This window comes from Cupressus sempervirens, chromosome 11 (assembly GCF_028749045.1).
Source record: "Cupressus sempervirens isolate cs-2001-9-10 chromosome 11, ASM2874904v1, whole genome shotgun sequence".
NCBI classification, from domain to species: domain Eukaryota; kingdom Viridiplantae; phylum Streptophyta; class Pinopsida; order Cupressales; family Cupressaceae; genus Cupressus; species Cupressus sempervirens.
This window is the reverse complement of record NC_143128.1, coordinates 346,689,718-346,703,322: the sequence shown is the minus strand read 5'-3', so window position 1 is coordinate 346,703,322 and position 13,605 is coordinate 346,689,718. Positions and strand designations below refer to the sequence as shown.

Below are 13,605 nucleotides of genomic sequence, written 5' to 3'. Positions count from 1 at the left end.
ATTGACTTAACAATGGCGATAAGAGTTCAAAACTCTTCTTTAGATGTATGAAAGTTAAGAATGTCTGAGAACAAGTTGACTATATATGAGCTGATAATAAATTGCTAAGTGATCTTAAAGAGATAGAGAAGAACTTTCGCTGTTCTATAAGATACTTTTCTCATTTCAAGGACATAGTGCAAGAGATCTAAGCAAAAATATAATTCAAAGTAAGATTACAGATGATATTGCAAAAATAATTAATATTTAAACTGTATCAGAATAAGAAATAGTAAATGCAATTCAAAAGTTGAATGATGAAAAGACCCCAGTGGCAGATAGTTTCCCAATTGAATTCTATAAAGAGAACTTAGATTGGTTTGGAGATGACCTGCTTCAAGTCTCTACTGAAGCCATTAGATAAATGTTGTAATTTATCTATTTTCCTGATGTTTTCATATTTCTAATCATTTCCTTTTTTTCTTCTACAAGGTTGATGAATTATATGAATGAATGTAATCTTTTATGACTGAAGTGTGTGTGGTGTGTGTGTGGATGCAAGCCATACATCGATGATGTTGTAAATAGGAATGAGTGGAATCCAATGAGCTTATATGAAATTGAACATGCATGAAGAGGATGATATCAAGCACTTTATGAACTATGAGTTGTTGTCCATATATGTAAGGTAGTAAGACTTTTTTTTAATTGAGCAGTGAGCTCTAGGCATTGTGCCTAAATGCAAGTGCATCCCTATTTGTAATAAGTTAATACTTTTAATAGAGTATAATTTATCGTAGGTTTCAGCCCCATCGTCATCCCTTGTCCCCTCCTAACATGGTTTCCATGATATACTAGAATCTTTTTTGAATAGCTAGAACATGATATTAGATCTTACTGGGCTCCCGTGTCAAATGATTTTCTTTTGGACGAGGCCACTACTAGTTTTGAGGCTATTGTGATATGTAATGATATAACCAAAGATAATTAGAAGACTTCTATCATTTTTAGTAACTCTCATCCTTAGACATTTGATGTGTGCCATATAAGAGTAGGTTGGTTGGGGTTGAATGTCATGAAATCTGATCTAAAGTACTTTGATTATAGTTCCAAGGATGTTTGTGGGGTGCTTGTTCAGCACCCTAGGATAGAGAGGGAAGTTATTGATTACTCTTATTTTGTTAAGAATGTTCATGCTAATGGTGTGAAGGTTGTCATGGCCTCTGATTTTTCTAGACTAGCAATACTAAAGCCTCCTGAGGAATTTGGGGTGGATATCATCTTTGGGTCTTCTCAAAGATTTGGTGTCCCCCTGGACTATGGGGCCCCCTCATTTATATTGCTTGGTTACATCTTAAGAGTAAAAATGAATGATGCCTGGTAGGATTATTGGAGTTAATGTGGATTCCCATAGGAATCCTGTGCTAAGGATGGAAATGTAGACAAGGGAGCAACACATCAAGCAATATAATGCCACTAGAAATATCTACATGATACAGGCATTAATTACAATATATCTTCTATGTATGCAATCTATCATGGTCTGGCAGGATTGAAAAAAAATGTAGAATGTGTACATGGTTTGGCGGGAGCATTTATTAGTGGATTAAAGAAATTAGGCACTATTAATGTTGAGGATGCTCCATTCCTTGATATTGTAAAGGTTATATGCTTATCGTTAAGAAAGGGGAGATGGGCATCAAAATTTCTATCATTACTATCTCAACTCATGGAATGAATCCTGCAAGTGCTACAATGTGTGGAATGAAAATTGTTGTTGTTTGAACTGTTGCTAAAGAAAATGAAGGATGTAGAGGAAAATAAGGAAACCTTGTAGCACTTATGATTACCTATCCTTCAATGCATGGTGTGTATGAAGAGGGTATTAAATAAGATATGTTAAATCATTCATGACAATGATAGTCAAGTGTACATGGATGGTGCAAACATGAATGTGCAGGTTGGACTAACTAGCTTGAGTTGAATTGGAGTGGATGTATGCCATCTCAATCTTTAGAAGACATTCTACATTCTACACTCTGGTATGGGGCCTATAGGAGTAAAGAAGCATTTGGCACCATTTTTACCATCACAACCTCTGGTACCAATAAATAGAATTACTACTCCTGAAGGGAATCCACAACCACTTGATATGATATCAACAGCACCATGGGGCTCAACCATGATTCTACCAATATCAATAAAAAGGGAGATTACGGAAATTGAGAATGGGAAAATGGACATTAAAAATACTAGTTTGATGGCAGATAATGTGTATAGAGAAAAAATTATAAATCCTTATGTTTTGGAATGACAAGCAGGGTAGATAGAGTTGAATGAAGGCTCTGACAGGAATAAAAAGAAACACAAGGCAATCAATAGTTGTAGATAGTTCAAGAATTGACTTATTCCTAATATAGAAAATAGTGCAAAAATTAAAGAGAGATTAACATTTATCAAGTGGATTTGATCATCTCAGGGTCAGATAAACTTCTATTAGTCAGGAATAAAATAGAAGATACAACTCCATTGTAAAATAAACAATTTGTAAGACAATATTATCAGACCCCAATTCTTGAGTAAATTAGGAACCAAATGCTAACAAAATATCCTCACAACCCTATTCAAGAGAAAATTTTGACTAACAACCATTGATATGATCCCACAACTTAATTTTGGAGTTACCTACAGATATTTCAAATGCACTGTCAGGGGAGCTTCCACAAATTAGAGTGGACAGTCCATTTCATGTCTGTCCGTTTCTTTTATTGGAAAATATCTAGAATCATAGAATGACTTGTCTGTCTTGGGTTTAACTGTAGCAGTAATTATATTTTTATTAAAAAAATATTTTTTTCCTTCAAATGATTTCATCCCTTTGACTTGAAGAAAATAATAGCCTAGTTCCAAACACTACATGGTTTTCTTAGCCTTTGATGAGTAGTTGTTGATGCACAATGAATTATGGAAAACAGATGTCTGACACCAACCACAATTTCATTGTAAAAAGTGAAAATTATTAGTTGGGCCTGTATAATAAAGTTTCTTGTCTGTTCATTTACTCTTTTATTTTTGATTAATAACTTACTCATTAAAAATTATGCAGATCTTTCACCTCCACATTTTATCCCTCTTGTGATCTGTGTCTTGCAAAAGTTCCTTAGAGTTGTTGAGTCAAGTTCCAAAATTCAGAAGCTTGCCCACCGAACAATGATTTCATTCTATGTGGCCAGTGTGATGAACTTTCTTTTGTAGGCTCAAGTGTGTATCTGTTCTTCCTCATATAGTTCATTCTGAGTTTGAAGTCAGATCCTTATGTTGACAAGTGAATATTTCCTCTCACAGGCTAATTCAAGGTCATTATCTTTCACAATTGTGACTACTTTGCTTCCAAAAATCAATCAAGTATATCAATCCGATCATGGTTCAGAAGATTTTCTTTGTGAATGGAGTCCATTGAGAAGTTTGCTTCATTTTTCCCAAGGCATATTATCCAAAGAGCAAGTGAGATCCAGTTTGGAATCAATAGATACTCACTTTTTGGGAAAAGGAAATCCTACTATTCAATGATCTCTTTCCCAAGTGCTGTCACTTGTAGAGAATATAGATTGTGAGAGGAAATCTGGTGCAACAACTGCATTTGCATCCTCCATAGTATCTGCAATGCTAGAGGAAATAGTGGAAAACTTTCATTTCCTTGTTACATTATGCCATAAAGTGTTTCGAAAGAACTTTTCTGTCTTGTTGGATTTGTTGTGTGCGCACATAGATCTTTTTGGTAGAATTGCTGAGGCCTGGGATGATTATTTCTTATTGGGTCTAAAGCTTGCCAGATATTTTTATCAGACAAGTAGAGATAATGGTAATCTCCAAGTACATCATGTTGATTAGCAAGACTCTTCTTTGGATGATGGGTTCAAATTTTATCAAATTTTATCAAATTTTATTAAATTTAGAGAAATAGATCAAGACTTGCTCCAGATATTATTTAATCATTTGTGCTTGGTGAATGCATTTTATGCCCAGCCTGAAATTAAAATGGAATTTATCCTTGGCTTAGACTGTGCGAGTTTTCCTTTTTCACATATATGCCAAAATGATTTTTTTTCGTTAATTGTAATTTTAATTCTATGAACCTCCTCTTCTTTTCCCTTCAAGATCTTGTGTCTTACTGTCTGATGTTTCTAAATAGTGGGCATATTCTTATGTATCTTTCCTATGTTTGTGGCAGCAGTAACACTATAAACAAAAAAATTGTCATTGATTTTGGAGCTGTAGTTTTATTTTAGACTTGCAAAACCTCTTCATCTAGAAGTAGAACATCCCTGATCCAAACTTGGTAGAAAGTGTACATTTCATTTTACACGTGTTCTAGAAGGTTACTTTTCAAACAATTTTATCTCAAGTTGCACTTTGCTTAATGGATAGAATGCACTATTAACCTTTTAAATTGGTAGTTTCATGAATCTTGATTTTGTTTTAAAATAGGATAACAATTCAGTGGATGTCTTGTTTGAGATTAAAATGGTGGGTATATGTTTAATCTAGTTCTGTACCGTATTGCCTACCAACTTTCTTCAGCACACTGAAAAAGTTCTTTAAATGGCATTCTCTACTTTCTTTTTTCTACATGTTTTGAGTTTTTTGTTTTTGGTGAATTGCTGTGAAAGGAGATTCCTCCCATTATATTGAAAGAAAGTAATTTGATTACAATGACTTCCTGTAATTTGGCTAAGATCATGATGCGAATGCCTTGAGTGATGTCTTGCAGTCTTTTGATCTGATCAGGAGAAAATAGATTTCATTGAAGTTTATAAAATAAGCATATGTTTGCATGTTATTCGTTGCCAGTCTTTTCATCAGAGTGATGCATGCATCATGTCTTCGCTCTTGCTTGCTATTGAAATGCATCCTCAACCAGGCCTCCTTTTGAATCTCTTCTCAAACCAACAAGTGCCGTCAATGCCACAAACCTATAGACTCGATTCACTATGTTGTTGATCACTCTTCTACCACATTCAAATTTGTTGAGTGATTTGTATTTTGTTTAGTAGATGTATTCCTGTTTTAAGCTGTAGACAATGAATCAGAAATAGACTTGGTGAGCGTACTTCAATTGTCAGCTTGGCGAGCTGACTTGGGGAGCCGGCCTGGTGATCTAACATGGTGAGTGGGCTTAAAGTGGCAACTTGGTGGGGCAAGTTGGCAAGCCGACTTAGCGAGGCCACTTAGAGACGCGACATGGCAAGCTGACTTGGTGAGCAAGCTCGATGAGCAGACCTAAAGACTGACCTTGATGAGGCACTCTGGTGGGGTAACTTGATGACTGAACTCAAAGAGTCAACTTGGCAAGCATACTTGAATAGTTGACTTGGTGGGAAAGTTGGTGAGCCGACTTAGCGAGTCCACTTGATGAGGCGAGAGGTGAGTCAACTTGGTGCAGCGACTTGGCGAGCTGACTTGGTGAGCGAACATAAAGACTGACCTTGATGAGGTGCTTTGGTGGGGTGACTTGATGAGCGAACTTAAAGAGTCAACTTTGTGAGCGTACTCAAACAATCGACTTGGTGACATGACTTGGTGGGCTGGCTTAGTGAGTTGACCTGGCATGCGTACTTGAACAGTAGACTTAGTGAGCTGACTGAAAGAGTCAACTCATTGAGGTGATTGGGTGAGAGTGACTTGGTGAGCTGACCTAGAGAGTTGACCTAGGGGATGGGCTTGGTGAGAAAAGTTAAAGAGTCGACTTGGTGAGCGCACTTGAATTGTCAGCTTGGCGAGCAGACTTGGGGACTTGGTGGGACATGTGGGTGAGCCGACTTGGTGAGGTGACTTAGTGACATGAATTGGTGGGCTAGCTTGGTGAGCTGACCTGGCGTACGTACTTGAATAGTAGACTTGGTGAACTGACTTAAAGAGTCAACTCATTGAGGTGACTCAGTGGGGGTGACTTAGTGGGCTAACCTGGAGAGTTAACCTAGGGGGCGGACTTGGTGAGTGAACTTAAAGAGTTGACTTGGTGAGCGTACTTGAATTGTCAGCTTGGCGAGCTGACTATGGGAGTCGGCCTGGCAAGCTGATATGGCGAGTCGACTTAAAGTGGCAACTTGGTGGTGCAAGTTAGTGAGCTAACTTATCGAGGCCACTTGGTGAGGCGACTTTGTGAAGTGACTTGGTGAGCTGACCTACTAAGTGTACTTAAAGACTAGACCTTGATGAGGCACTTTGGTTGGGTGACTTGATGAGAAAACTTAAAGTGTCAACTTGGTGTGCCGACCAAGTGAGTTTACATGGTGAGCGAGCTTAGAGAAGAAACTCTATGGAGCAACTTCATAAGCACACTGAGTGAGCCCACTTACTGGGGCAAGGTGGTAAAACCACTGGGTGAGTCGACTTCGTGAGCTGACTTAATGAGTCAACTTGTTGAGGTGACTGGGTGGGGGTGACTTGGTGAGCTGACCTAGAGAGTTGGCCTAGGGGGCAGACTTGGTGAGAGAACTTAGAGAGTCGACTTGGTGAGTGTACTTCAATTGTTAGCTTGGCGAGCTAACTTGGGGAGTCGGCCTGGTGATCTAACATGGTGAGTGGGCTTAAAGTGGCAACTTGGTGGGGCAAGTTGGCGAGCCGACTTAGCGAGGCCACTTAGAGACATGACATGGCGAGCTGACTTGGTGAGCAAGCTCGATGAGCGGACCTAAAGACTGACCTTGATGAGGCACTTTGGTGGGGTGACTTGATGACCGAACTTAAAGAGTCAACTTGGTGAGCATACTTGCACTAGTGCATTTGGGTTCCTTTTTTGACCTTCATTGATCAAATTTTCAACCCAATTTTGACCAAATTTGACCAACCCATTGGTCAAAATTTATCTAGTCAAAATTTTGACCAACTCACTGGTACATGATTTGTCTCAATCATATAACTAATTATATATTTTTCATATTAGTTACTATCAGTGTTTTTCAAGCATTCTATAAAATAGTTCACATGCCTTGTGTATGATATGAAATTTTGCATGCATCTTGCACTCTCTCTCATCCGACTAATGATGGATTACGTAGAGTGATCTGAAACCATGATGCTAAAAAACACACAATCGAATCTAAAATGAACTTGCACTACAAATGGATTGTGGAAATCTGATATTGGTAAAATTGCATGCATGTCTACCAGGACAATGACAACTTAAACATATATTTGTCCTAGTAGACATGCATGCAAAATTAACAATATCAGATTTCCACAATCCATTTGTAATGCAAGTTCATTTTGGATTTGATTGTGTGTGTTTTTTAGCATCATGGTTTCAGATCACTCTCTGTAATCCATCATCAGCCGGATGAGAGAGTGCAGGATGCATGCAAAATGTCATATCATATGCAAGGCATGTGATTGTTTTATAGAATGCCTGAAAAAAATTTGCACCTACCTATTGGTAGAAATTTCTACCTTCATTGGTCGAAATTTCTACCTTCATTGGTCAAAATTTTTGACCTTCATTGGTTGAAATTTCTACCTTCATTGGTCAAAATTTTTGATCTTCATTGGTCCAAATTTCTACCTTTATTGGTCAAAATTTTTGACCTTCATTGGTCGAAATTTTGACCAATTCCTGGCAGAACTTGCACCATGGCTATGGAGGTTTTTTGACCAACGTATTGGTCGAAATTTTGACCAACCAAAAGGTTGGTCAAAATTTTGACCGGAAAAATTCCGACCAATGGGTTGGTCGAAGTTGGTCGAAGTTTGGTCGAAAATTGGGTCAAATTTTTGACCAATAATGGTCGAAAAATGGTCTCAAATGTACTAGTGTCTTCCTTTTCCAAGAGATGTGGAGATTCCTAAATATGATAAATATGATTGAAATTGGAATCCACATGATCATGTTAGGAAATTATATGTGCTTAGTATGGAGCTCATGCAAGAAGATACATACCTCATGTGACTCTTTCCAAAAAGTTTGAATGGAAAATCCATTGAGTGGTTTAGAAAGATTACCCCTCCTCTAAAATATTTTGATGAGCTTGTACAAAGGTTAATACAACATTATTCTTATAACATAAATATCTTGTTACTATGTTGAACTTATGCAACGTCAAACAAAAATAAGAACCTTTTGTTAGATACTGGCAAGGATGGAGAAATTTACATGCTACATACCCTTGAAAAATTCCTGAAAATGAGAAGAAATTGACATATTTGTTAGCACTCTTGTATTTGAGATACATTATGATCTTAGAAAACAAGTTTTTATCGCTTTTAAAGACATGATTATAAGTGTGTATCACACAGAGAATGTTTTTATTAAGAAGGGGGAAATAGTCTTGAATAAGGATAAAATTAATAGCAAGGGGAATGACAAAGACAAAGGAAAACCTTGGAACACAACAAAGTATGTTGTTAATGATGGGGTAGTTGATGTTCCTATAACCAAAGATCCTATCTTCAACTTGGCTAATGATATTCTAGCTACTAAACAAAAAGATGCTACGAAAACAAATGATTCCAACAAGAGTAATTTTACATGACCATCTAAGCCCAAGTGTCATATCATTCCTTTCGCTAAGTCCTATGAGTTATTCCAAAGACATTGCTTGCTAATAAGATCATTATGCTACTAGAAAATTCAATGCCTTATGATCCCATTGTTAAACCACCTTGGTGGATATATGATCACTATTGCAACTACCATAGGAACAAAGGTCACAACAATAATAATTGTCTCAAGCTTAAGGAAGTTATACAATATCTTAATAATGAAGAAAAGGTTGGTATCAATGGACTAGTTAAAAACTATAATCCTAAGGCTTTCAAGGAACCTCTCCCTAAGTATGAAAAAGGTGAGAGATCAAATGAAAACAAGAAAAATCATGATGATAAGATCAAGTACATACCTACACCAACATTAAGAATGTTATTCACATACTTAAACCTATTGATGAGAGCATTTGCATGATGCTACTATAGTATGATGAGGAGCCTAACTATGAAATTGATGATGAAAAACCTAAGGTTATCATGAGATTTATTGGTCTCACCACATCTTCTAATGGTGAAATAATAAATTCCATTACTAGGAGCCAACCTAAGGATGTAGATTAAGGCTACAAATATGTCCAAACAAGCTCACACTAAGCAAGTAAGGTCTTCCTCATCTAAGAAAACATCTACTAATACTAAGTCCACTTAAGACCTTATGGATCAATTTCAACATATAGGCACACAGATTTCCACCTTTGAGCCAGTAGAGTTATCTCCTTTACAGAAGGAGATCTTAGAGAAGGCACTATGAATATCTAGTGTCCCTACTAACAGTGATGCAGATAAGTTCCTACCTATGGTCAACCACATCTCCACTCCAAATTACCTAACATTTTATGATGAAGATGAAAAAGCACTTAGCCATCAACATAACCTTGCACTCCATTTTGAGGTTCAAATCTATCTATTCCAAGTCAAACATGTGTTGATAGAAAATGGTGAGGTGTTAAATATCATTTCCTTTAATGATGTGCAACAATTTGATATCTCTAAGTTTTATATTGTCCCTAGAAGGAATATCACTATCAAGGCTTATGATGAAGTTGAACACTCTTCTAAAGGTTTAATTATGCTTCCTATTTGAGTGAGACCTATAGAGAAATATGTGGTGTTCCAAGTTCTTGATATCTCACTAGCATATAACATCTTGCTAGGAAGGCCTTGGATACATGACATGTAGACTATCTCATCTACTTATCATCAATGTATCAAAATCCCTTTCAAAGGTACATAAGTTTTTATCCATATGGACAATGCTATGTCAATTAACATGCTTAGCAGTGTTGAATCCTTGGTTTGAAACAATAGAGCTACTAATGAGGCTAGAACCACAGTTTCTAATTGTGAGAATAGGATTAAGATGATGAACATCGGTATGGGTGAATATAATCTCGACTTAATTGTTGTGCTTCTAGTTTCCCCTTGTTCCTATGGGAAACCATTTGAAAACATGAAACCTTCATCTTTAGCTAAAAATCCATGGCACTTTTGTCTAGTCCTCATTTCCTTTAGAAGATGAAAAGGAAGATCAAGCTATTAGAGATTGAATTTATAGGAAGAAGAGACATCTGATAAGATCATGCTTACAACTCTTATTTCTCCTAAGAGATGTGTAAAATACTATGAGTTCCTTAGAAATATGGGTTATTTGGGTTATGGACCTTTAACTGATAGTAAATATGCTCTTACTAAACCCATGAATTACAATAAAGGATGCAAAAGAAAAGAAACTACTGGTTTGGCTATGTTGTTAATGACAATCTGCCTATCTATGATAAAGAACCTTCCACTGCTAGTGACTCTGAAGCAGAACCTTCCAATGAGTTAGATGCCAAAGATCCTAATAGAGACCGATCAGAAAGAACATTGCTCGCCTTATAAAGCATGACCAAATTACTAACTCTAATGAATATAAATGGGATTCTCTTTTAGTTGCATCTCATGAGTTAAGGATAGATTTTATACATGCCTAGATGCTAACCAAACCAAAATATTTGATGAGTCATTCATAGGATTTGATGAGTTGGATTCTCAACTTGCTTTAGTGGATCACACTAATTTTCCTAGGGTTTACCCCAATTTTGGTACCTTTGAAGAATTTCTCATATATTTTAACTCCCTTGTCACTAGAGATAGTTTCCTTCACATTAATAACCTTAAATCGTTCACCTCACCATCACTCATGCACCTCAATCTCATTGATTGGTCTATACAAAGTCAATCACTTGAGCTACTATCCTTTCAAAATGACTATGAGATCACTTACTACCTTAACACCATTGAGCTTATAGTCTCTTCCACCAATGAACCAACTATCACCATGATAGAAATAGATATTGAGTATGTTAGTCACAAATTTTTTTAAAAAAATGAAAAAGAGGTGTTGTGATGGTGAAAAAAACTTTGTGGTAGTGTTAGAGCCTAAAAATAAAGATGTATCTAAGGGTGAAAACCTCTTTGAGTTGCTCGAGGATGAGGTACTTGGTAGTTTTCCCAGTTATTTTTAAGATAGATCACCAATGTTGATTGATCTCGCGTAGCCTATCAATCTTGACACTAAAGAGTCTCCAAAAATTATACAACTAGCTCAATCTTTGTCAACTAAAGAAAATGAACAATTCACTTAGTTTTTCTGTGAGAAGAAGATCAATTTCACTTGGACATATGCAAACATGCCCAAACTTGACAATGACCTTATCATGCATCATTTTTCTATAGCTTCTTGTGTCAAGCCCATTAATTTTTTTTGAGAAAAATGTATCTGTATGTTGCCTTCTTGGTGAAAGTAGAATTAGAGAATCTATTGAGCGTGAAATTCATAAGAGCTATGGATTATTCCTAGTTGTTCTATGTCTAAATTGGTAAAATAATATAAATAACCATTGAATAAAATAGTATGTAATAATATTAATAGATTAACATATTCTATGAGATAAATATTAAAAGTAAAATTAAAACAATCTTACATATGATTTAATGAACTAATTTATAAATGACTAAAAATACAAATATTTGACACTTTAAATATTAATGAACATTAGAATTTGATTGTTCAATTATTTTTATAAACAAATCTCATTATATACTTATTAAATTATTTTTATTAAAATGTTTCCTTTTTGAATTAAGCTTTTAAAATTATATCTTATATTTTGATTGTGTGTACAATTTATTTAATATTAATTTTAACATTGATTTTGGTTAGATTACAAATTTTCTACCACTAAACCAATTCAAATGATACAAGAAATTAGAGTGAAGTAGAGTATAGAGTGAAACGAGTGGTCAAATAGAATATGTCCTTTAAAATTCTCATTAGGCTCAAATAATGTCAATATCATTATGCTCATGAAAATGTCACTTGTGGCATGGTTGTTTTGCCCATGGTTTTGGCCCATGGTTTTGTAAAACCACAAATGGTTTCCGAGTGGCAAATCACTATAAAAGGAGGGCTTGGGGAGGTGTTTAAATCATCAAGTTCAGTTTGCAAGACTAGTGCTAGAAGGAGTTTCACTAAGTTTGAGTTTGAGTTCAAGTTGTGGTGATGCACTCCTGTAAAAACTTGCATTGCAAGTGTATTGTAATCTTTCAAATCTGAGAATACATTGTGTGGGTTTTGGAGGGTGGGTTTTTTTCTCTCGAAAGGGTTTCCCCATAGTAATCATTGTGTTATGAGTTCCTTGTTATTTTGATTAAATTATTATGCATTTTTTGAGAGCTCTGCAATACTTAGTTGAATTTTCATAATCGTCCTCTCAAAGATTAGTGTAGGAAGTGATTCCACACACCTTTTCTTCCTTAAAAAATATTATATAAAAATTTGACATAGTAAATCAGTCAAAATAAATTCAAAATTTATTAAATAAATATATATCCAAAACTATCACACATACTTACTCACCCAAATCTTCTAGAGCTCAAAAAATTAAGAAATATGAAACAGACATGATACAACACAAGAAAAAAATCTATTTGTTATCATGAACACTAAGTGTATCTTTGTTTTTATTAGTTTTTGGATCATTGAAAATGGTTTTCTTTATGTATTGAGTAATGTAATGAATAAATTGTATAATTTGATTCTAATTTGTTTCTATTATAGTGGGGCCATTTAAGCATTAATATCTATTGAGTGGTTTAGTTGAGGCAATCAAGGCAATTAAGAGTAGTATGATAGAAATAAGTTAGAGAACTATTTAAAAAATAGTTTTGGTTCATTTTTATTTTCTTTTTCTTTATTGATATCAATAGACTTGAAGAATGTCTATATTGTGAAGGTTATGGTTTGTAAATTTGGTGGAGTTTGAGTATAGATGGTTGATAAACTTAAGGGGCTTCCTAGTAAATGGTTAATAAGGCATATGTGAAAACTTTGAAAATGTGCTTGTAAGAAGAGTGGATATAATAACCATGGAGGAAACTTCATGGTTAAATTTACTCAAGCTGGAGCCTCCTAGAAAGTCTTGACACTTCACCTCTATGAGCATCATCTAGATCAAATGCTTGTTGAGTGTTCCATTCATTCTCATGAGAGATGGGTTTATGAACCACTATCCATGAAATATGGGGCAATAAGTTTGACTTAAAAAACTACATAGTTGAATCCTGATAGAAATATCATAATTTGAATTTTTATGGAAAATATCTCCTACTTATCTATAGATTGTTGCTCAAAGAGTTCATGAGATTATGATTAAGAATCAAGAGTTATTTTCTTACACCTATACTTAGTGTTGTTTCCTTGGAGGAACTCTATAGACTATTTAGAATCTTTTCTATTTAGAGGAATCCTTGCCAATCAAAAAATAATGAGATTAAGTAACAAGAATCAAAGCTTCTAATGTGAAGAAAAAAGTCAACTTAATAGAAACAATGTATAGAATTAACTATGTCACTCTGAACCAGGTGATCAGGAGAAGTTTGATTAATTCAATCCCAGGGAGTATAAGAGAAGAGGAAAATGATCTGATCCTTGGTAAGATCATGGAAGAGGAAGTGAAAAAGGCAGTGTTCTTAATGAAAGCTTTCAAGGCATCGAGCCTCGATGGTTTCCCACCTACTTTCTTTCAGCATTTCTGGAAGGTG

At 35.3% G+C, this 13,605-nt stretch overlaps 2 pseudogenes; both read left to right on the top strand.

The window, feature by feature from the left end:
* The first annotated feature begins 860 nt into the window (after positions 1 to 860).
* Positions 861 to 1,666, top strand: LOC149529504 (glycine dehydrogenase (decarboxylating), mitochondrial pseudogene; annotated as a pseudogene).
* Positions 1,667 to 1,671: 5 nt separating this feature from the next.
* On the top strand, positions 1,672 to 2,293 carry LOC149529503 (glycine dehydrogenase (decarboxylating), mitochondrial pseudogene; annotated as a pseudogene).
* The last annotated feature ends 11,312 nt before the right edge of the window (positions 2,294 to 13,605 follow it).